Source organism: Orcinus orca, chromosome 4 (genome assembly GCF_937001465.1).
Source record: "Orcinus orca chromosome 4, mOrcOrc1.1, whole genome shotgun sequence".
Classification (NCBI taxonomy): Eukaryota; Metazoa; Chordata; class Mammalia; order Artiodactyla; family Delphinidae; genus Orcinus; species Orcinus orca.
In genome coordinates, this window is record NC_064562.1 from 18,343,091 (window position 1) to 18,369,230 (window position 26,140).

Consider the following 26,140-nt stretch of genomic DNA (forward strand, 5'->3'; position numbering starts at 1 on the left):
TAGATTGACCATCTTTTTGTCAAAGTATATGAGTGACTATGATCCTTGTTTGAACTGCCTTTGCATTTGTAACCGATGTGTGCCTTCCAAACTAGAGGAAAGTTATATTATCTAAAATGACTAATGTAAAAGTGTACACTAGATTTATCAGGTGTTGAGCTACAGTTAATCATACTCCCAAAAGATCTAGGTACTGCTTCTTTTTAAATTCTGCATGACCAGACTATTTCAGGGGAATTAACTCTCCTAAAACAAGAACAAAATTTGTATTTGGCCAAAATGACAACTTCACTCTTGAAACCAGTGAACTTTAATAATTCAGAAGCTAAATGCTTGCTATTTTATCCCAAGATAATAAGTAAGGTGTTTTTTTAAATTTAATTTTATTTTTTTATACAGCAGGTTCTTATTAGTCATCCATTTGATACACATCAGTGTATACATGTCAATCCCAATCTCCCAATTCGTCACACCACCACCCAATAAATAAGTTTATATTCAACAGTGAGTAATGGAGGCATTGACTTTCTTATGTCTTCAGAGATTTTTTGAACATTTTTTACCTGTAATACTGTCTCCATCGGAGTGTGCTTGGTTAATGTGCACAGAATTCAGAAAGCATTCTTCTTTCTTTAAGAAATACACTTTACCTGTGTGCATGGCAAAGAAGAAACTTGCTTGTTCTATACTTTCATTTTCCTTACACTTTACAAGTTGGAAATTTTGAAAATGAGATTGCTACCCTGTATTTTTAAGACTTTCCGTTGTAGGTGGTAGAAATACATACAAATTATTTGGTGTTCAAAACAAATGTGTCTGCCGAGTAACTGCAGTTTGCAGGGGTGGTACTGGCTTAGACACAAATAAATCAAGGGTTTCAAACTGCATCACTGCAGTCATCATCATCGTCTTGACTGATCTCTCTGTGTCTCTCCCTATTTCTCTCCTCTCTCTTATCTCTCTGGTAAAAAGGGTGTCTTGGGTTTTCTGTCGCTGCTTTAATAAATTACCACAACCTTAATAGCTTAAAACAACACAAATTTATTCTCATAAAACTCTGGAAGTCAGAAGTCCAAAATAAGTCTTGCAAGGCTAAAATCAAGGTGTGTGCACTATGCTGCTTCTTTCGATGGTAGCAGCACCAGTGTATGCAGTTTCTCTGTGGTTTCAGGGTCCAGTTCCCAGCACAAAAGTGGCCTAGAGGGGAGTTGGGAGGTGGCAGCACCTTCCCTAATGCTCTGTAGGACAACAGAAGCAGCAGTTTCTTCTTTGGGCCAACTGAGCTGTGTGATGTTCAGAATCGTTCCCAGGCAGTTAACTTCAAGTTCAATTCTCTGGGCCTCCCAGCAGTTCCCTGAGCCAGCCAGTATCCTTTTTTTTTTTTTTTTTTTTTTTTTTTTTTTTTTTTGCGGTACGCGGGCCTCTCACTGTTGTGGCCTCTCCCGTTGCGGAGCACAGGCCCCGGACGCGCAGGCTCAGCGGGCCCATGGGCCCAGCCACTCCGCGGCACGTGGTATCCTCCCAGACCAGGGCACGAACCCGTATCCCCTGCATCGGCAGGCGGACTCCCAACCACTGCGCCACCAGCGAAGCCCCCAGCCAGTATCCTTTTAATAAACTCCTTTTAATGCTTAATCAGCTAAAGAGAGTTAACTTCAGGTGCTTGAAATTAAGGGTGATGATTGATTTATCTACCTCAGAGAGTTGGTGTTGTAATTAAACAAAATAAAATCGATAGATTGTCACACGAGTTGCCTTCCTCAGTTTGCTTGCAGATAATCCCCCAAACACACCCTCTGCACCCAAGCTCTTGTTTCAGGGTTGGCTTTTGAGGGAACACAATGAAGACAGATTCATACCAATGGAAGGAAAATATTATGTTTGACTTTGAACATATCAGATAAAAAGAGGCATTCAAAACTAAAATTCCACAGTGATGCCTCCACTTTCATTTTCTTCAAATCAAGCTGCGAAAATACTGAATATCATTTTTTAAAATTTGGGATCATTCCCATGGCTTTCTATGCTGTTAATGATTCTGGCATACATTATTTATTTTGCAAAAAATGTTGGCAAAATTCCCTAAAAGGAATAGTCTTTTTAATGCATCATCATTTTGTTTATCCCAGAGGTAAAAGTTTAACATGTGTTTGCACTGAAAATGGTGCTGAAATTTGAGAATTCATTTAAAAGAAGATTAATAGTTTATAATATTCTACTGGTTGAAATGTAGTTTACAAGAAAAACTAATTACTTTTACAGAGTAGTTGAAAACCTTAGACCTAGAATATGTGAATGATCTTCATTTGAACAAATTAAGGGAATTGATTCATATTTGCTGCAAAGCAATCCAGTTACATTTAGGCAGGGAACATTCACAGTGTTTGGGTTCAATGTTTCTGGAAACCTAAGAAAATAAAACAAAACTAGAGCACATTTTCCCTGCAGGCTCTAACTTGAAAATTCAATTAAGATTTATTGATAAAAGACTGCACCAGCTAAAATATATTATCCTAATTTAGGGATCCATAAGCATTTCTGTGATTTTTATGCACTATAAATTATATACTTTATGCCTATCTGATGTCCAAATGTGTTGGTAAATGAGGTGCCTAAAGCAACATGTAGGGATAGAATATAATTCTGTTAATGTTGAAAAGAGGTGGCATTTGTATGCTAATCATAACAGAGCTTATGTGGACTGTTTTAACAACTTCCATACTAGACTCATTATATTTATATAGTGTCCCTTCTGTCTCCAGTCTTTTACACCTGGCGAATTCACCCACACACCCTAAAGACAAACTGAAAGCACCAAGGAAAGTTTTAGGCAATTGCCTCCCCCATTTCTCTTTCCCAAAACTCATACCTCCTCCAAACCTGCTTTGGTTTTTTTGATAGCCTGCATGTGTAACAGAGTTTCAGGTGAGCTGAATTTAGAACCTTGAATGACAAGCTGGCAGCATTTCTTGGTTTAGGTACCTGTAGCCAGTCCCTTTGGAGATCTTTGTTTTGCTTTTAGTTATGTAAGATGTTCAGGCACCTGTTATCTTGGGGGTAAGTCTCATAACCTGATGTTTTTCCTCAAGACTTCATGGTGTACAGAGCCTGCCTCCAGGGTAAGGCATGGGAAATTTTGCGTACTGGTGAAGGAGCCACTTGGGGAAAAAAATATGAACTAGAATTTGAACAACTTCCTTTTTGAGGTTTAACATTGTTAGAAGTTTTCTGACAGATTGAGGGGGTTCAGTGCAAGATTTTTCACTGGAAAAAAGCACCAAGGGCTTTGAAGTAGAACTCTCCTTCAGTGATTTGTGCTTAAGACCCAGCCAACCCAGGAACCTCAATATCCAAAGTAAGCAGTTTTGGTCAAGGCACACATGAGAAATAGGTAATTACTTCAGGAGCTTCCAGTGATGCCCTAGCATGTTATCACCTTTGGGGATCCATGGCTGGATACGTGTAAGTATAAACCTGAAGTCTAACTATGGTATAACTGTACAGGGATGAAGAGGTCTGGGCAAGAAAAGATATCACTGTGGCAATAGATACGTACTCCTCAGATTGTGCAGAACAGATACTCAGTAGAGACAGCTTGTGCGATAGCAAAACACTTCTGGTGCTAAAGGCATCAACAGACTTTTTGGTTCTCTCTCCTCACATCTTTTTGGAAGCTGAACTGACCATTGTGGGCAGTTGTTTGTGGGGAGGCCACAGGAGGTAGACATCAGTGTTTCTGCAAATATAAGAATGAGGTATGCCAAACTGATGAATTAAGTTGTGGTTTCCAGCTCTGTTGACTCCTAGAGTTTTGGCAGCCTCCCTCTACTCCTGTGTCCCTGAGTATAAGCTACTTTTATTGTGAAACTTACATTTTTTCCCCCTATGGAAAATAACAATTAAGCAAAAAAATATATAATTGATAAATTTATTTTTTAAATATCCACATAACTCAAAATGTTAGGAATAATTTTAAAACAAAGAAAATAATATATATATGTATAATAGCATTTTTTACAACTCTCAGTGTGCTTGGATGAACAGTAGGGAGTTGGCTAACTGAGAAAGATGCTGAGATACAAGGCATTGAATAATAAAAGGGCCATTCTCAGTTTTAGAATGGATAGGGGGCAAGTAGGAGAAGACCTAGATAAAAACAAGACCAAATATAGCCCAGAACTTGAAGTTGTTTGTCTTAACTCTGCTCAAACCGGATTCACACTTATACTCTTTTTTTTTTTTTTTTTGCGGTACACGGGCCTCTCACTGTTGTGGCCTCTCCCGTTGCGGAACACAGGCTCCGGACGCGCAGGCTCAGCGGCCATGGCTCACGGGCCCAGCTGCTCCGTGGCACGTGGGATCTTCCCGGACCAGGGCACGAACCCGTGTCCCCTGCATCTACAGGCGGACTCTCAACCACTGTGCCACCAGGGAAGCCCACACTTCCACTCTTGATGTGGCTGGCACCCAATGAGAAAACAAACCTTTGGACAAAAATAGGTTAGAAAACAAAATGAAAGAAAGCATCCCATTTTACAAAATCAGATTTTTAAAACAAAATACTTAGTGGTAAAATTAAAAAGAAAAATATAAGATCTACTTGGGAAAAAAATTATGGAATATAAAAAATTAAATATATATAGATATATAGTTGACTCGAACAACAGGGGTACAAACTGCACAAGTCCACTTATATGATGATTTTTTTTCAATAATAAATCCTACAGTACTACATTCTCTGCAGTTGTTTGAATCTGAGTATGTGGAACCACAGATGCAGAGAATGGACTATAAGTTATAGTTGGATTTTCCAGTGCTCACAGAGTCAGCACCCCAACCCCTACATTGTTCAAAGGTCAACTGTACTTTCATCCAGTGTAGAAAGACTAAATAATACAAACATCAAAGTCATACTATATAGCACAGGGAACTCTACTCAGTATTCTATAATAACCTATATGGGAAGAGAATCTGAAAAAGAATTGATATATGTGTATGTTAACTGCACCACTTTGCTGTACACCTGAAACTAACACAACGTTGTAAATCAACTATACCCCAATATAACATAAAAATTAAATTTAAAAAAATAATTATACAAACATGAAAATCTCCCAAAGTTTAATAGGTTAATTCATTATCATCCCAAACAGAATTCCAGAGGTTTCTTCTTTTCAACTTGCAAAAATAATAGTAGAGTTCACCTATAAAAATAAATGTCTGAGTAGAGGCAGAAAATCTCTGAAAAAGAAAATTAATACAGAGGTAATATACCTACCAGTAAAACTTCAATATTAAGGAATGTTATTATTAGCCAAAGAATAGACAGCTCTGTGAAACAAAAGAGAATTCAGAAATAAACCTCCAAACAAATAGGAATTTAGTACGTAATTTATAAATCTTTTCAAATTATTGAGGGAAAAATGGATTATTCAATAAATGATGTTGGAACAGCTGGGCTACTAATTTAGAAGGATCTCAAAATGAATTCCAAACATGTAAATATTGCACTGTAAAAGTGAAATCATAAAAAGCAAAAAAGTTGAATTAAAAAAAATAATTTTAGGGACTTCCCTGGTGGCACAGTAGTTAAGAATCTTCTGCCAATGCAAGGGACAGGGGTTCAAGCCCTGGTCCAGGAAGATAGCACAGGCCGCAGAGCAACTAAGCCTATGTGCCACAACTACTGAGCCTACACTCTATAGCCCATGAGCCACAAATTACTGAGTGCACGTGCCACAACTGCTGAAGCCTGCAGTTCTAGAGCCCGTGCTCTGCAACAAGAGAAGCCACCAAAATGAGAAGCCTGTGCACTGCAACGAAGAGTAGCCCCTGCTTGCTGCAACTAGAGAAAGCCCACATGCAGCAATGAAGATCCAGTGCAGCCAAAAATAATTAATTAATTTAAAAAATACTTTAAAAATAATAATTTTAGGGGGACCTTCAGGATGGCAGAGGAGTAAGAGGTGGAGCTCACCTTCCTCCCCACAAATGCATCAAAAATACTTCTAGGGCTTCCCTGGTGGCGCAGTGGTTGAGAGTCCGCCTGCCGATGCAGGGGACATGGGTTCGTGCCCCGGTCCAGGAAGATCCCACATGCTGCGGAGCGGCTGGGCCCGTGGGCCATGGCCGCTGAGCCTGCGCGTCCGGAGCCTGTTGCTCCGCAATGGGAGAGGCCACAACAGTGAGAGGCCCGCGTACCACAAACAAAACAAACAAACAAAAAAAAAAAACAACAACAAAAAAAATACTTCTACAAGTGGAACAACTCCTACAGAACACCGACTGAACACTGGCAGAAGACCTCAGACTTCCCAAAAGGCAAGAAAATCCCCACGTACCTGGCTGTGTGGCTGATAGGGTCTTGTTGCTCGGGGCAGGTGTCAGACCTGAACGTTTGAGGTGGGAAAGCCAAGTTCAGGACGTTGGACTACCAGAGACCTCCCAGTCCCGCATAATATCAATCAGTGAGAGCTCTCCCAGAGATCTCCACTTTAACGCTAAGACCCAGCTCCACCCAATGGCCAGCAAGCTACAGTGCTAGACACCCCATGCCAAACAATGAGCAAGACAGGAACAAAACCGCACCCATTAGCAGAGAGGCTGCCTAAAATCATAATAAGGTCACAAACACCCCAAAACACACTACTACATGCAGACATGCCCACCAGAAAGACAAGATCCAGCACCACCAGAATACGGACACCAGTCCTCTCCACCAGGAAGTCTACACAACCCACTGAACCAACCTCACCCACTGGGGGAAGACACCAAATACAACGAGAACTACAAACCTGCAACCTGCGAAAAGGAGACCCCAAACTCAGTAAGTTAAACAAAATGAGAAGACAGAGAAATATGCAACAGATGAAGGAGCAAGGTAAAAACCCACCAGACCAAACAAATGAAGAGGAAATAGGCAGGCTACCTGAAAGAATTCAGAGTAACGTTAGTAAAGATTATCCAAATTTTGGAAATAGAATGGAAAATTACAAGAAACGTTTAACAAGGACCTAGAAGAACTAAACAGCAAAAAAACATGATGAACAACACAAAAAATGGAATTTAAAATTCTCTAGGAGGAATCAATAGAATAACTGAGGCAGAAGAACGGATAAGTGACGAGGAAGATAAAATAGTGGAAGTAACTACTGCACAGCAGATTAAAGAAAAAAGAATGAAAAGAATTGAGGACAGTCTCAGAGATCTCTGAGACAACATTAAATGCACCAACATTCAAATTATAGGGGTCCCAGAAGAAGAAGAGAAAAAGAAAGGGTCTGGGAAAATGTTTGAAGAGATTATAGTTGAAAACTTCCCTAACATAGGAAAAGAAATAGTCAATCAAGTCCAGGAAGGACAGAGAGTCCCACACAGGATAAACCCTAGGAGAAACACACCAAGACACATACTAATCAGACTATCAAAAATTAAAAACATAGAAAAAATATTAAAAGCAGCAAGGGAAAAGCAACAAATAACATACAAGGGAATCCCGATAAGGTTAACAGCTGAGCTTTCATCAGAAACTCTGCAAGCCAGAAGAGAGTGGCAGGACATATTTAAAGTAATGAAAGGAGGGGGCTTCCCTAGTGGCACAGTGGTTAAGAATCCACCTGCCAGTGCAGAGGATGTGGGTTCAAGCCCTGGTCCAGGAAGATCCCACATGCCACAGAGCAGCTGAGCCTATGCGCCACAACTACTGAGCCTGTGCTCTAGAGCCTGCGAGCCACAACTACTGAGCCCGCGAGCCACAACTACTGGAGCCTGCGCACCTAGAGCCCGTGCTCCGCAACAGGAGAAGCCACCGCAATGAGAAGCCTGCGCACCACAGTGAAGAGTAGCCCCCGCTCGCCGCAACTAGAGAAAGCCCGCGCACAGCAACAAAGACCCAACGCAGCCAAAAAAACCCAAAAATAAATAAATAAAATAAATTTTAAAAATAAATAAATAAATAAATAAAGTAATGAAAGGAAAAAACCTACAACCAAGATTACCCAGCAAGGATCTCATTCAGATTCCATGGAGAAATTAAAACCTTTACAGACAAGCAAAAGCTAAGAGAATTCAGCACCACAAAACCACCTTTACAACAAATGTTAAAGGAACTTCTGTAGGCAGGAAACACAACAGAAGGAAAAGACCTACAAAAACAAACCCAAAACAATTAAGAAAATGGTAATAGGAACATACATATCGATAATTACCTTAAATGTAAATGACTTAAATGCTCCAACCAAAAGACATAGATTGGCTGAATGGGTACAAAAACAAGACCTGTATATTTGCTGTCTAGAAGAGACCCACTTCAGGCCTAGGGACACATACAGACTGAAAGTGAGAGGATGGAAAAAGATATTCCATGCAAATGGAAATCAAAAGAAAGCTGGAGCAGCAATACTCATATCAGACAAAAGAGACTTTAAAGACTATTACAAGAGACAAAGAAGGACCCTACATAATGATCAAGGGATCAATCCAAGAAGAAGATATAACAATTGTAAATATTTATGCACCCAATACAGAAGCACCTCAATACATAAGGCAAATGCTAACAGCCATAAAAGGGGAAATTGACAGTAACACAATCATAGTAGGGGACTTTAACACCCCAGTTTCACCAATGGACAGATCATCCTAAATGAAAATAAATAAGGAAACACAGGCTTTAAATGACACATTAAACAAGATGGACTTAATTGATATTTATAGGACATTCCATCCAAAAACAGCAGATTACACTTTCTTCTCAAGTGCCCATGGAACATTCTCCAGTATAGATCATATCATGGATCACAAATCAAGCCTTGTTAAATTTAAGAAAATTGAAATCATGTCAGGTATCTTTTCCGACCACAACACTATGAAAGTAGATATCACTTACAGGAAAAAAACTAAAAAATGCGAACACATGGAGACTAAACAATACACTACTAAATAACCAAGAGATCACTGAAATAATCAAAGAGGGAATCAAAAAATACCTAGAAACAAATGACAATGAAAACATGACGACCCAAAACCTATGGGATGCAGCAAAAGCAGTTCTAACAGAGAAGTTTATAACAATACAATCCTACTTCAAGAAACAAGAAAAATCTCAAATAAACAACATAACCTTACACCTAAATCAATTAGAGAAGGAAGAACAAAAGAAACCCAATGTTAGCAGAAGGAAAGAAATCATAAAGATCAGATCAGAAATAAATGAAAAAGAAATGAAGGAAACAATAGCAAAGATCAATAAAACTAAAATCTGGTTCTTTGAGAAGATAAACAAAATTGATAAGCCATTAACAAGACTCATCAAGAAAAAAAGGGAGAAGACTCAAATCAACAGAATTAGAAATGAAAGAAGAGAAGTAACAACTGACACTGCAAAAATACAAAGGATCATGAGAGATTACTACAAGCAACTCTATGCCAATAAAATGGACAACCTGGAAGAACTGGACAAATTCTTTGCAAAACACAACCTTCCAAGACTGAACCAAGAAGAGATAGAAAATATAAACAGACCAATCACAAGCACTGAAATTGAAACTGTGGTTAAAAATCCTCCAACAAACAAAAGCCCAGGACCAGATGGCTTCACAGGTAAATTCTATCAAACATTTAGAGAAGAGCTAACACCTATCCTTCTCAAACTCTTCCAAAATATAACAGAGGGAGGAACACTCCCAAACTCATTCTACGAGGCCACCATCACCCTGATACCAAAAGCAGACAAGATGTCACAAAGAAAGAAAACTACAGGCCAATATCACTGTTTAACGTAGATGCAAAATTCCTCAACAAAATACTAGCAAACAGAATCCAACAGCATATTAAAAGGGTCATACACCGTGATCAAGTGGGGTTTATCCCAGGAATGCAAGGATTCTTCAATATATGCAAATTAATTGGTGTGATACACCATAATAACAAATTGAAGGAGAAAAACTTTATGATCATCTCAGTAGATGCAGAAAAAGCTTTTGACAAAATTCAACACCGATTTATGATACAAACTCTCCAGAAAGTAGGCATAGAGGGAACCTACCTCAACATAATAAAGGCCATATATGACAAACCCACAGCCAACATCGTTCTCAATGGTGAAAAACTAAAACCATTTCCTCTAAGATCCAGAAAAAGACAAGGTTGCCCACTCTCACCACTGTCATTCAACATTGGTTTGGAAGTTTTAGCTACAGCAATCAGAGAAGAAAAAGAAAGAAAAGGAATCCAACTCGGAAAAGAAGAAGTAAAACTGTCACTGTTAGCAGATGACATGATACTATACATAGAGAATCCTAAAGATGTTACCAGAAAACTACTAGAGCTAATCAATGAATTTGGTAAAGTAGCAAGATACAAAATTAATGCACAGAAAACTCTTGCATTCCTATACATTAACAACAAAATATCTAAAAGAAATTAAGGAAACACTCACATTTACCGTTGCAACGAAAAGAGTAAAATACCTAGGAATAGGGCTTCCCTGGTGGCGCAGTGGTTGAGAGTCTGCCTGCTGATGCAGGGGACACGGGTTTGTGCCCCAGTCCGGGAAGATCCCACATGCCACGGAGCGGCTGTGCCCGTGAGCCATGGCCGCTGAGCCTGCGCGTCCGGAGCCTGTTGCTCCGCAACGGGAGAGGCCACAACGATGAGAGGCCCGTGTACTGCAAAAAAAAAAAAAAAACCTAGGAATAAACCTACCTAAGGACACAAAAGTCCTGTATGCAGAAAACTATAAGACACTGATGAAAGAAATTAAAGATGATACCAACAGATGGAGAGATATACCATGTCTTGGAATGGAAGAATCAACATTGTGAAAATGACTATACTACCCAAAGCCGTCTACAGATTCAATGCAATCCTTATCAAACTACCAACAACATTTTTCACAGAACTAGAACAAAAGATTTCACAGTTTGTATGGAAACACAAAAGATCCTGAATAGCCAAAGCAATCTTGAGAAAGAAAAATGGAGCTGGAGGAATCAGGCTCCCTGACTTCAGACGATACTACAAAGCAACAGTAATTAAGACAGTATGGTACTGGCACAGAAACAGAAATATAGATCAATGGAACAGGATAGAAAGCCCAGAGATAAACCCACACGCATATGGTCAACTTATCTTTGATAAAGGAGGCAAGAATATACAATGGATAAAAGACAGCCCCTTCAGTAAGTGCTGGGAAAACTGGATAGCTACATATAAAAGAATGAAATTAGAACACTCCCTAACACCATACACAAACATAAACTCAAACTGGATTAAAGACCTAAACGTAAGGTTAGACACTATAAAACTCTTAGAGGAAAACATAGGCAGAACACATTTATGACATAAATCACAGCAAGATCCTTTTTGACCCACCTCCTAGAGAAATGGAAAGAAAAAGAAAAATAAACAAATGTTACCTAATGAAACTTAAAAGCTTTTGCACAGCAAAGGAAACCGTAAACAAGACAAAAACCAACCCTTAAAATGGGGGGAAATATTTGCAAATGAAGCAACTGACAAAGGATTACCTCCAAAATATACAAGCAGCTCATGCAGCTCAATATCAAAAAACAAGCAACGCAATCCAAAAATGGGCAGAAGACCTGAACAGACATTTCTCCCAAGAAGATACACAGATTGCCAACAAACACATGAAAGGATGCTCAACATCACTAATCATTAGAGAAATGCAAATCAAAACTACAATGAAGTATCACCTCACACCAGTCACAATGGCCATCATCAAAAAATCTACAAACAATAAATGCTGGAGAGGGTGTGGAGAAAAGGGAACCCTCTTGCACTGTTGGTGGGAATGTAAATTGATACAGCCACTATGGAGAACAGTATAGAGGTTCTTTAATAAACTAAAAATAGAACTACCATATGACCCAGTAATCCCACTACTGGGCATAAACCCTTAGAAAATCATAATTCAAAAAGAATCGTGTACCACAGTGTTCATTGCAGCACTATATACCCTAGCCAGGACATGGAAGCAATCTAAGTGTCCATCCACAGATGAATGGATAAAGAACATGTGACACCTGTGTACAATGGAATATTACTCCACCATGAAAAGAAACGAAATTGAGTTCTTTTTAGTGAGGTGGATGGACCTAGAGTTTGTCAAACAGAGTGAAGTAAGTCAGAAAGAGAAAAGCAAATACTGTATGCTAACACATATATATGGAATGTTAAAAAAAAATGGTTCTGAAGAACCTAGGGGCAGAACAGGAATAAAGACGCAGACGTACAGAATGAACTTGAGGACACGGGGAGGGGGATGGGTAAGCTGGGACGAAATGAGGGAGTGGCATGGACGTGTATGCACTACCAAATGTAAAACAGATAGCTAGTGGGAAGCAGCCACATAGCACAGGGAGATCAGCTTGGTGCTTTGTGACCACATAGAGAGGTGGGTTAGGGAGGGTGGGAGGGAGATGCAAGAGGGAGGGGATATGGGGATATATTTTTACATATAGCTGATTCACTTTGTTGTACAGCAGAAACTAGCACAACATTGTAAAGCAATTATACTCCAATAAAGATGCTAAAAAATAATAATTTTAGAGTAGGAGGCTTTTTATGGGAAGATTGAAAATCTAGACGTCATTAAGGAATAGATTAATATGTTTGCCTACATAAAAACTAAGGGGTCATGCAAGACAAAACAAATACTACAAATAAAGATAAAATACAACCAACTAACTCGAGAAAAAATTACTTGTAATACATATCAGTAAAATTCTAATTTCTTTAATATACAAAAGCACTTGCTATTCAATGAGAAGAAAAGCAACCACAAAGACAAAAATTGACATATAGACTTACAAATCTATTTAAAATATTTTATTTAACGAAGAAATGATACAAGCACAAAACAAAGTCTCCTTAATGAGTCTTAATTCTAGTAGGTATGCCTGATTCTCAGCTGGTAAACCCTTGTAGGGCTGTGCTAGTTGCTTACAACTTGTGCCCAATCTGATTGGTGAGAACTCATTCCCTTCCCAGTTAAAGTTAAAAACAAAAGCACCTAATAGTATAATTCCTTGTTATTTAAAAGCATTAAAAAGGTTTATGTGTGTTTGCTTTTAAGGATATTCATTTTCTATGTATCTGGTTCCAATTAACTGATTTGTTCCCTATACTTTTCACTGAACGTAATACAAGATGATTACTAATGAATGATTCCTTTTACTTGCATGCGTGATTTTTAGATATACATTGGGGGAGCTCTGCTCTTTTCAGGTATTACATTCCTTGAATTCATATTTTAATATAATTTCATAATAATGTACTAGTATATGGATAGAAAATTCTGGAGGGATACATAAGAAACTGTTAACAACGGTTATCTCTGGACAGTGGAAGTGGAAGTGAGTGGGGTAGGAGATTTTATATTTCATTTCATACTTCTGTGTATTCATTTAAGTTTTTTTATCATGTGCCTATTTTCTATAATGTTCATAATAATTTAAATTGAAACAAAAGAATACAATCTTCTAGAATACCAGCTTTGAACTCCTATCTTCCAAGCCTGTCTCCCTACATTCCTAGTGTAGGAAATAACAAATTTGGTTTTCCTGGTTTTTATTCTCAGTTCTCTGACTCTGTTCACATTTGGTCTGGCTCCTGTTTCCCTAGCTCTCCAGGTAACCACCTCATGTGGTTTAACATGTGGTTCATCTGCTTGCTTAACTGGCACCCAAACCTGAAAGAAGGTCAGACCGAAGTTTCATAAAGTTCAATAACAAGTAACATTATCACTTAGGAAAAGCTATTGTAACAACAAAAATGAACATTTGATAAAATTGACTTCATTAAGATGCTCAATATCTAATTTAGGGTTGAAGATAAAAACTGGTTGCTGTTGTTTTCATGCTTTTATGATGAAATTGTAAGATGACTATGGATCTTATGTGGTTTAGGGCTGCGTGAACAGATGCATACCTTGCTCAGATTCACTCACACCGCGGAACGACCATACCAGTTACAAAATAGCAGAGGAAATTGGTAATTGTTTCCATTCTGGCCTTCAATGGGCCCACTTTCGTTGCCACACAGTCTAGAGAATATATGGGAATATTGTTTCAGATTGACTCGGGCCATGGGTATTGATAGTTGGCAAGGGAGAATTTTTTATCCGTCTATTCCCGACCCCTCAACCCCATGATTGGTTTCCTCTCACCATTTTTTTTTTTCTTGCGGTACACGGGCTTCTCACTGCCGCGGCCTCTCCCGTTGCGGAGCACAGGCTCCGGACGCGCACGCTCAGCGGCCATGGCTCACGGGCCCAGCCGCTCCGCGGCACGTGGGATCCTCCCGGACCGGGGCACAAACCCGTGTCCCCTGCACCGGCAGGCGGACCCTCAACCACTGCGTCACCAGGGAAGCCCTCCTCTCACCATTTTTAAATAGCACTTTCTTCGCCATTTACTCCCACCTGTCAGGTCTGGGATGAATACTTTTCATCTCTGTTACTGTGATCATTTACCCTGAGTTGTTAACACACAGCCAATAATAAATGATGGCATTCCTGACATTTTCACAAGGAATAAAACAGTGTATGTAGGTGTACATGAACACTAAAGGGGAAAAAAACCCGATATTCAGAACTAGCTTAAATAGCAATTTTTTCCTGCTCTGCCAAAGTCAGTAGTGGTATTGCAGTTCCAATTAATAAATGTGGTTTGGTGCAGCCAAAACACACTTATTATTTTTTTCAGTAATTATATTAAGACAGTATTAAAATGATTATTCAGGTACCCTACTCCTTAAGGACAAATGAGATTCTATAAAACTGTCTGGAAAGCTACTTGAAATCCTACTTGATATTTTAATTACAGAACTGGAGATATTACCATGGAAAGCAAATTCTTCAGTGACCTGAGTCAAAAGCTTTCTGGAAAGAAGAGATTGCTATGGTGATCATTACTGTGGTTTGCTGGGCCCTGTCAGATAATGACATTCCAGATTATCATTGCACCTAGTGATCGACTCTTTGCCTTCAGGTTTTGACGATTTGGATGGATTTTAGCAGTGCCTTCTCTACTTTATGATCTACCCTTTCATTATTTCCTTCCATTACACAATCTTAAGAATTTCTCTTTTGCCAGAGTATGTCCAGGTTCTACGTATAACTCTCCTACGTCCTATGCTTCTAAAATGTGTTTATGGACCTGCCCAGATATGTGACTAACACATGGCGTATTCCTCAAGATTTTTATTTGTGTTCCTTCAAATAATGTGTTAGTTCCCTGTTTTACCAATTTTTTAAGTTTGAAGTTTCATATATTGAATAATAATGTCTACTATCTACTATAAATAATAATATTTCACACATAATAAACCTCACTATTAATGTATAAAGTATGAGATATTAGCAACAGAACTTTAATTAATATTCAACCAGCCTTAGAAAGACTGCTCCTATTTTTATGTGAAAATCTACATTATCTATGATGTAAAGGGAAAAGACTGAAATTTTACTTGCTAGCATAATAATTCTTGGGAAGTGATAATAATGCTATGTAAGTTTTGCAAAAATATTATTACATAAGAAATTTAAATGTTTTTAACATTTAAAAAAATAGGTTCTTAAATTTAAGATACATGCATTTGCAATATGGATGGAAAGTTTCTTGAGATCTAATTTTAACTACCTGCCTTGTAACCTGTATATTTTGTGATGAAATATAATTATTGATGATTACTAATAGGTGACTCATCAATTTTTTTGCTTATTTATTAGTTTTATTATTAGCTCCATCAAAGAATAATTGTTTATAATTATTACATTACATTTAGTTTTTTCCTTCCAAATACCTTTATAATACAGGGTCTCTAAAGCTAAAAATAAAAGCAAAAACAATTGTGAGCACATCTTTTTCCTTTATATGCCTCATGTATGTTCTCCTTCTGGAACTTCCTTTGAAGCTGTGACAGTCCAAAAGATGGAAGAGGAAAGCAATAGAAAGAAATCAAAATTTCACTGCAGCTGTTTAATATTATTGTAAAGTCAATTCACCAACTTTAAAAAAACAGTGATAGGACGTAGTGAGAAAAGAGATCAGATATAATAAGTTAACAGCGGTTTGAATGAAAGGCTAAGAAACTTGGATTTAATTCTACAAGTAAAAGGAAGTCAGTGAAATTTCCTGATGAGGGAATTGACATAGTAAAAAATTATCTTTTCAAAGATTAATGTGCAATTCTGTCACAAATTAATAGGAGTGAAAAGAGATGGAAAACAAAAGGATATAGGAATCTGGTTACAGTTGTCCTAGCCAGGGGACCTGACTGCCCAAAGTAAAGTAGTTATTATGTAAAGGCAGATAGCATTTAACAAATATTATAAAGAAGAAATGGGCAGAGCTTTAGGAATGATTGTTATGGGTGACAAATAAGAAGGAAAGGTAAAAGAGACTCTCAGGCAATGGGCTCACTTATTAGGGCAGCAAAGCTAACAAATATATATGTATATTTTTATGTAAGGACATCTTTTTAAGAAAGTCATAGCCACCTACAGGACAGTAGTTGTAACTTAAAAATCCAATCATGGGGAGAAATACATAGTAACAGACAACTGCCATTAACTCAATAATGCTTTTAGATGAAATTGTGTTTTATGAATCACAACAGCCTTTATGTCTGTTTACATTGTACACAATTTGACCCTTCTGCATATTGACATTGATATGAATGCTACCCTCGGAGTTGTGCAGTGCACAGTCTACCCTACTGTACACAGTGTCCGTGATGACAGCATCTACACATCTTTGGAAACAGTTGAGCAAAACTGGAGGAAACCCATTTATTCAGTTCTCAGTTACTATCTAATTCAAAATGGCTTCAGGGATGCTTTGCAAGGACTCCTTAATTCCCCAGGGGACAGTCATCCATAGATTGGCTACCAATAAAAGGAAGAGAAACAGGAGGATTATATTGATGCAAACAGTGATGGGAAAGTTCATAGAAGGAAGGACTCTTCTCCCCACCAAATCCCTAGACTCTCTGCTTTCTAAGATAAAGTTTGAGCTAAGAATTACCTCCTATATATTAGTTTCCTAGGGCTGCTGTGAAATAATTATAACAAACTTGGTGTCTTAAAACAGACATTTTTTCTCCCACAGTTTTAGAGGCCAGAAGCCCAAAAATCAAGGTGTCTGTAGGGTCCTGCTCCCTCTGAAGGCTCTAGGGGAAAATCCTTTCTTGCCTCTTCCAGCTTCTGGTAATTCCCAGCAATCCTTGACATTCCTTGGCTTTTATCCACATAGTTCTAATCTCTGCCTCTGTCTTCATACAGCCTTCTCTGTGTATCTCTATGCCTGTTCACTTCTTCTAAGGACACCTAACATTGGATTTAGGGCCCACCCTGACCCAATATGACCTTATCTCAAGATCCTTAACTAATTACATCTGCAAAGACCCTATTTCCAAATAAAGTTACATTCTGAGGCTCTGGGTGGACTTGAATTTGAGGAGTACACGATTGAACCCATCACACGTCTATAACTAAAAACCTAAATATTTCACAGGCATGCTCTCAAGTCTTTTAAAGAAAATGTTACATTTTTACAGTTGCTGTGTTTTGCAAAGGTAAAGAAGCAATATGTTCCTATTCTGAAGCTCAAATAGGAAAATAATAGCTGCAAGGCTACATTGGGAGTGGGTTAAAGCAAACATGTTTTGATCGAACAAAACCACACAGGGCACTAAAGAAAAGGCAAGGTCTCCAGGCTCCTGCTTTAGCCTCTTGAGAACAAAGCCTTCCCCTGCGTGGTGACTTTTACTTGCATACCTTTCCCTACCTGTGATAGACAAGTCCTGCTTTTAATTCACCATGAAAGAAGGAAATAAAGGAAAGAAGATAGGACATAATTCCACAAGCTTGTTATCTGACTTTCTTTTCATAAAACAAAAACCTTTTATTTTGTTGTTAATTGATGTTTAAATTGTACAGTTAGTTGCTATCTTGATCTTTCTTTCTCTCGTTCAGCATATTCATTCACTGAAGCCTGATTGGAATATTTTATCTAAAACACTCTGATTCTTTATTAATGTAGAATAGAATGTGTGGGATTTTTAAAATATTAGTTTATAATTCTTTTTGAAGTTTGTATAAAGTTTTGGACTTTAAAAAATCCACCACAGTTTTTTTCCTAATATGAATTATTTATGCTGTGCATAAAAATGTAGAAAAGGGTTTAAGTAAGAAAGAATTTTAGATTTATAAAACTATCTTTGTTCTTACTCTTTGTTGCTTTCACATTTTCATGTAGCAAATTAAAGGAAAAACTACATTAGTGTAGGAATTCCATATCCTTTTCCTATGTAATACTAAGTTTGTTCTCCTGTCTAACTTAAATAAGAATGGAAGAAATATGTTTATCCAGAATAATAGGGTCTGTTGGTAAAGAGATGTGTAAAACTCTGCCCCTACCATTGAAGTGCTGAAAAAACTAGTGGTAAAAAAAAAATTATAATGTAATGTGATGCATGCTACAGTAGTGATGTTTACATATTGCTACGACATTATGAAGGACAAGGTGGTTGAAGATTTGAGCTAAATCTGGAAGGATAAAAAAGACTTTGCCAGGCAGAGTACATTGGAGAAGAATGTTCTAGGCAAAATAAACAGCTGTGCTAATTCATGGAGTATATTGTGTTCAGAAAATTTTAAGAAATTTATGGTGTCTAAAGAATTGGGTTTGTGTAGCAGATGGAAAATAGCAGGAAATGAGGATAAGATGATAAAGCAGATTGGGATCATGTTATGTGTAGTAGGAATAATATTTTAGAAATACTAAATCAGTGCATTGTAATATCCCCATTAAAGCATGTTCCTTTGCACTCTTGCACTTCCAGTGTCAAGCCATGAAGTTTATCATGCCATGGTAGGGGAAATACTGTAAAATAAAAGAGTCTTTCATTTGCTTTAGGTATCAAAGCAGACTTTCTTGACTTTTTTAGGAAGATAGTAATTGAGAGCCAGGTTTTATAAGAGAGAGAAAAGGACTTACTAAATTCCTTAATCTCTCCCTTAATATTTCAAAAGCCAGCCTATACAGTTTGTGTAAGGAGAGCCAATACAGGCAGGAAGGTTAAATTGGAAGCATCTGCCCCTTTCAGTCTTGTACATTATACAGAAAGACAAGAAATAGAAAGAGTGACACCTGAAGGATGTCTCTCTCCTCTTTCCTCCTGGTTTCTGCTTTGAGAGAGCAGAGGGACTGCAGGTAAAAGGTGTGGCATGAGAGAGAAGGGCATTTATTTGTTTGTTTGTTTATAATTATTTTCTTTTTTTAATTTTTATTTTATAGTGAAGTATAGTTGATTGACAATGTTGTATTAGTTTCAGGTGTACAGCAAAGTGATTCAGTTATACATATACATATATCCATCCTTTTTCAGATTCTTTTCCCATATAGATTATTACAGAATACTGAGTAGAGTTCCCTGTGCTATATAGTAGGTCCTTGTTGATTATCTATTTTATATATAGTAGTGTATAAATGTTAATCCCAAACTCCTAATTTACACCACCTTTCCCCTTTGGTAACCATAAATTTGTCGAAGTCTGTGAGTCTGTTTCTGTTTTGTAAATAAGTTTATATGTATTGTTTTTTTAGATTCCACGTATAAGTAATAGCATATGATATTTGTCTTTCTCTGTCTTACTTCACTTAGTACGATAATCTCCAGATCCATCCATGTTTCTGCAGATGGCATTATTTCATGCTTTTTAATGGCTGAGTAATATTCCATTGTATATCTGTACCACATCTTCTTTATTCATTCATCTTTGGATGGACATTTAGGTTGCTTCCATGTCTTGGCTATTGTAAATAGTGCTGCCATGCACGTTGGGATGCATGTATCCTTTCAAACCATGTTTTTCTCCAGATACATGCCCAGGAGTAGGATTGCTGGATCATATGATAGCTCTATTTTTAGTTTTTTAAGGAATCTCCATACTGTTCTCCAATTTACATTCCCACCAACAGTGTAGGAGGGTTCTCTTTTCTCCATATCCTCTCCCGCATTTATTATTTATAGACATTTTGTTGATAGCCATTCTGACTGGTGCGAGGCGATACCTCACTGTGGTTTTGATTTGCATTTCTCTAATAATTAGCGATGTTGAGCATCTTTTCACGGCCTTCTGTATGTGAGGGAAGGGCATTTAGAAACATTGACAGCAATTACAAAGACCAAGGACATTGGACCTAGGGACTTCTAGGAGCAGCATTGGGAGGCTACTGGCCTGGGAGAACCCCACCCTACACAGTGTCCAACATGGCATGGGAACCGTGGTGTGGAGGTGGGGATATATCATGGCCACATAATCAGAGGCACATCTCCTGGCTGCTCATGGCCTATACGTGTCCTCCAGTGACCCCAGAAATTCCTGAATGCTTTAGAGAGGGAACCTGAAAGTGCTGAGAGAGCCAGTACACCAGCATAGCCTGGAATCATAGAAAGAACACTGTGAGAAAACTTAACGGCCCAGGGCAAACGACCAGGCTTCAGTAGTTCCTGCCACTACATCACCCCCCAAAGTTGCACCTCAACGCTCACTAGTCCAAGGAGAATACTCATCCAGACTTTCACGGCAGAAATTCACCAATTATCCAACTAACATGTATTTTTTGAGTAGCTAGATGCTTTAATGTGAGGATACAGAGATGAACGAGACAGGCAGAACTTTCTGATGAAGTGATTTTGACTTGAGCCTTGAATGGTGAGAAGCAGGCAGTACATGCAGATCTTGGGGAAGGTCTGAAGTGGGCTAGAGCACTGTGAATGAGAAGGACAGTGGCAAGAGATGAAGTCAGAGAGGGAGGCAGAAAGGGAAGACATAGGTAGGGCCTTGTAGGCCTTGGTAGAGAGTTTGGATTTTATTCTGAAGGCAGTCATGAAGGGGAGTGACATGATCTGATTTACCCATTAGAAAGACAATTCTGGGGCTTTCCTGGTGGCGCAGTGGTTGAGAGTCCTCCTGCCGATGCAGGGGACACGGGTTCATGTCCCGGTCTGGGAGGATCCCACATGCCATGGAGTGGCTGGGCCCGTGAGCCATGGCCGCTGAGCGTGCGCGTCCGGAGCTTGTGCTCCGCAACTGGAGAGGCCACAACAGTGAGAGGCCCACGTACCGCAAAAAAAAAAAAAAAAAAAAAAATTTCGATTTTCTTTTACTTACGACACAGTAAGTGAGGGCTTAACAGATCAGCCCTAGAGAAAAATAAATTTCATTTTCTTTGATCACCTGAGTATAGTGTGAATAAACCTGAGATATATAATCTTCATATATAATTTTAAGCCCAGCAGTTCTTATGATAAACAAATACTTGTTCTTGTTACTCTTCTAAAATGAAATTCATGGATGATAAAACTGACCTACACATGGTTTCAAAAAATCAAGATAATATTTAACGTCATATATAAGAGAAATGAAAGTAACTTATAATAACATGTATTTCAATATATCAATGCTTGGGCACAACTACACTAGAAAACAAGAAGTAGTCAGATGCTTACATCTGTATAGAGACTCACCATAAATGTGATAGCCACAAATGAAGATGTGTTTTGGGCAACTCAGATACCCCAAGCATCATCCACCATCAGTGTTAGGATTCTCAAAAATGGCAAACAACTTTTGTAAAGTTCTGAACAAAACTAAGTACATACTTCCCTGAATTTACACAACACTTCCCCTCCCGTAAAATGTCTGCTTAAATGCTTATACAAGTTTTCCACTTACATGAATTTCTTGGGGAATATTTAAAAGATGTGCCGAGGGCTTCCCTGGTGGCTCAGTGGTTGAGAGTCCGCCTGCCGATGCAGGGGACATGGGTTCGTGCCCCGGTCCGGGAGGATCCCACATGCCGCGGAGCGGCTGGGCCCATGAGCCATGGCTGCTGAGCCTGCGCGTCTGGAGCCTGTGCTCCGCAACAGGAGAGGCCACAACAGTGAGAGGCCCGCGTACCGCAAAAAAAAAAAAAAGATGTGCCGAACATGAAACAAACTTTTATTAAGCAAGACTGTCCATGCGTTGTAGAACATCTAGCCTCCCTGGCCCTGCCCAGTGAGAGCCAGTAGTACTCCTAATCCTTGTGACAATCAAAAATATACTCACAAATTTGCAAATATCCCTAGGGAGCAGTATTACTCCCCTTGAGGACCACTTTTTAAGTGATATAAGACTACTTTTTAGTTAATAGAGAGCCAATGAAAAATTGTAAATAGCAAGGTGTTCACACACCAGTGTTTTGGAAGACAGCCCCCGATGGCATAGTACAGATTGAAATAGGTAGAAGTTAGTGGTTAAGAGTTCCTTTAGGTAGCTGTTGGCAATATTTTGGATAATAGATGATAAAAGCCTAGATTAAGATCATAGCATTATGAAGATAGAAGAAGAATCATAATCTGGAGACAGTCCAAAGCAAAATGAAAAAATTTGAAGGTCAATTATACATAGATTGGGCAAGAGAGAGAAATACAGAATGGCTCTGAGCTTTCTAATTTGGGAGATCAGGTAAGTGATAATGCCATTAGCCATGTTAATGAATACAGGAAGAGAACCAGATTGGAAGCACAAAGGGTAGAAGCTAAATTAAATTTCATTTCATGAATATACAGCCTGAAGAAGCTGCAAGACATTTTTTGCTTTCACCCAATTTACTACCATTAGTTCATTCAACAAATATGTATTGACTACCAACTATGTGCCCGTCACTGGATTTGTAGCAGTAAGACAGTCGTGCTCTCTGCCCTCAAGAAATTTACTATCTAATGAGAGAAAAAGACTTTTCAACTAATAATTACACACATAATCATATAATTATAGTTAGTGCAGTTGTGATAAATATACCAAAGGGTTTGGCATCCAGTGAAGAGTTGACCTAATTAGTCTGGGCAGTAGGGAGATGCTCGCCATTCCTGCCAGAGAGGCTCTAGCAATCTTTATGCCCTCCAGCTTCTTAACCATGCTTTACATCACTCTGCATTGCCAGAGTGTGACACTGGTTGAGAATTATTGAGATGACCTATTGTACTATTTCCTTAGCTATTGTCTTCTTGCGGTCTCTGAGCCAGCCTTGCAACCTTTATTACCCATCATGGCTTTCATGTGAGAATACCCACAACTAAACTCATTGGGGAAAAATAAAATAACTCACTTTTCCTGATCCAAATCTGACTTTTTCTTGCCAAACACCTCTTAACTTTGGGTTGGAGCTGTGAGAGCAACTTTTTGAAGTCTCATAGTCATATGTGGAGCTGGCTTCTCACACCTTTGTCCCTCTGGCAGATAATTGTCAGGTACACTTGGGGATGTCTACCTGCCTCTCAAAATCACCTCTCCCACCATCCTCAGAAAACTCCACCTTCACTTTCCCGATTCATATGGGCAGCGCACATGGAAGCTGGTTCAGAAAAATCAAACCGGTCCTCAGCCAGAATCCTTGTGAGTGTTTGTGGCAGCACACAGGAACAGTGAGAAGATCACCTGACACTCCCTAGACCCCCAAAGGGAATCAATCCCAAGGGAATCCCCACACCTGTGAAGAAATGCTGTTGCAGCAGTCTCTCAAGTGAGACAAAGTTTCTGTTATAATCAGAATAGAAAGGGGAGGTGTAACATAAACTTTGATGAGTTATAAGACTCTGTGGATGAAATAAGTTTCTACTTAAAATCTGGCCATCTGATGTTCATAACATTTCTCTTCAGTCAGTATTGACTTGGCCAGAGTCATGGCATCAATACAGGGAAAATGTGGAAGATTTTCCATGTTTTACAATTTTCGCTGCAAAACTGTTTTAAATGTAATTTTAATGTAAGTCACTACACTTTCTAACTCACAATTTGAAAAATCAGTGTTTACGTGAACTTCTGAAAGTTGCTCCAGACCCAAACGACACACACACACACATCCTACTTTCTTTTTTTTTTTTTTTTTTTTTTGCGGTACGCGGGCTTCTCACTGTTGTGGCCTCTCCCGCTGCGGAGCACCGGCTCCGGACGTGCAGGCTCAGCGGCCATGGCTCACGGGCCCAGCCGCTCCATACCATGTGGGATCTTCCTGGACCGGGGCACGAACCCGTGTCCCCTGCATCGGCAGGCGGACTCTCAACCACTGCGCCACGAGGGAAGCCCCCTACTTTCCTTTAATAGAACAAAGCTAGAATATTATAATACAGTGCAAATAAAAATTTTAACATCTATCTTTTAAAGACATCTTCTCAGTTCTAAAAGATCATGAATTCATAAAGCCCTATCATTCTCCAAACACATGGTAGCTCTGTTAAGAAAACCTAGGTAATTAGAAAGTATATGAAATCTTAATTAATTAAATAGAGGTGCTTCCAGAGATGAAGAGGCAGTTTTGCCTCTGTAATATACCATGTTACTGTCATCATTGACAATTTGAACACTGTAGACACAGGCATCTCTATGTAGAAGATAGTGTCTATGGGGGCTTCCCTGGCAGTCCAGTGGTTAAGACTCCACGCTTCCACTGCAGGGGGCACGGGTTTGACCCCTGGTCAGGGAACTAAGACCCCACATGCTGCGTGGCGCAAACTAAGACAGAAAAGAAAAGAAGATAGTGTGTACGGAATATCTATAGGAGAGTAATTCATTTGTGCTGATGTCTAACTAGAACACTGTAAAAAATTAAGTACCAAAATACACCAACTATTTTAAACAAATAGAAATAATATAATGTATATGCACACATTATTATTATGTTTTAATTACAGTTCCAATGAAGACTAAATCAGTTGCATTTCTGATGTTAGGTGTGCCTTTTAAAACAATATTATTTCTATTTCAGTTACAATGATGACTGTGGAAATATTGAACTATCTTAATAATTGGGGTCAGAAAAGAGCTGATGATAGATTCAAATCCTTGGGTATATATTCAAACAAAATATATATAAATAATGAAGTCTCACTTAGCTATAATCTCTTTGGGAGCCTCTTTGCAAATTCAGAAATGAGAACCTGGAAAACACAAGCTGATGCAATATTCTAAAAAATCCTCCAGGGAAAAAGACATCTACACAACAAGCATAGCAAATGAATTGTGTTCAAGACTTTAAACCAAAATGTTAATGCTAAAAGAGCAATATAGGATCATGAAAGTAAAATTATTTCACATTATCACTTTAAACCATTCTCTCTGGGGACTTCAGTAATTACTTTCAAGAATATATTCATTACAGGAAAATTGAAAGTTATAGTTATTTTGTCTTGGTTTTTTTTTTAATTTTTTTTTTTTTTTTTTTTTTTTTTTGCTGTACGCGGGCCTCTCACTGCTGTGGCCTCTCCCGCCGCGGAGCACAGGCTCCGGACGCGCAGGCCCAGCGGCCATGGCTCACGGGCCCAGCCGCTCCGCGGCATGCGGGATCCCCCCAGACCGGGGCACGAACCCGTGTACCCCGCATCGGCAGGCGGACTCCCAACCACTGCGCCACCAGGGAAGCCCCTTGTCTTGGTTTTTAATAAAAGTATTGCTTTTATAATAGCATTGGACTTAAAAGAAATGAAACTAACCCCCCCCCCATACCAAAAGCATGGTATTATTTAAAAAGCTCCCTCTTTGGTTACACTGACCTGAAAAATAATAAGGCAAGCTTAAGGTTCATGATAAATCCCATGGGATTGAGAATATTTTTATGAATATGAATATGAAAGTTTCTATGAGAAACATTTGCATTTTGCCACTGCATAAAAAAAAAAGCAAGTTGCAAATGAGGTAGAGAGAACTTAATTAAAATCATTTTACCAAATTTTAATTCTTGAGTACCTACCAAACCATTGTGATAATATTCTTATTGACTAGTTAACATGGAAAAAAACTTTTTAATTTTTAATTTTAAGTAGATTTTTGAAAGTATAAATGATCCTCACCCTAATCTCAGTTTATAGTTTAAAATGATAATATATGATAATTAGGATATCTTCTGAATTACTTGTAGAAAGTAATCACTGTTAATTTTTTTTATATTTTAATGTATCCAATGGAAAAAATAGTTCTGTGAATTTAGCAAGACATAAAAACTTGTTCCATAGGTAAAATTCTTCTGCATGGACTTCCCTGGTGGTGCAGTGGTTAAGAATCCACCTGCCA

The 26,140-nt window shown here is 38.5% G+C and overlaps 2 long non-coding RNA genes across 2 annotated transcripts in view; both read left to right on the top strand.

The window, feature by feature from the left end:
- Positions 1-26,140, top strand: part of LOC125964246 (uncharacterized) — a 96,783-nt gene that overhangs the window by 49,872 nt on the left and 20,771 nt on the right. The gene's annotated exons all lie outside the window — the stretch shown is intronic.
- On the top strand, positions 1,372-25,303 carry LOC125964252 (uncharacterized). The gene is made up of 2 exons (XR_007477055.1): positions 1,372-1,411; positions 25,251-25,303. It is a non-coding gene; the product is annotated as an uncharacterized LOC125964252 (long non-coding RNA).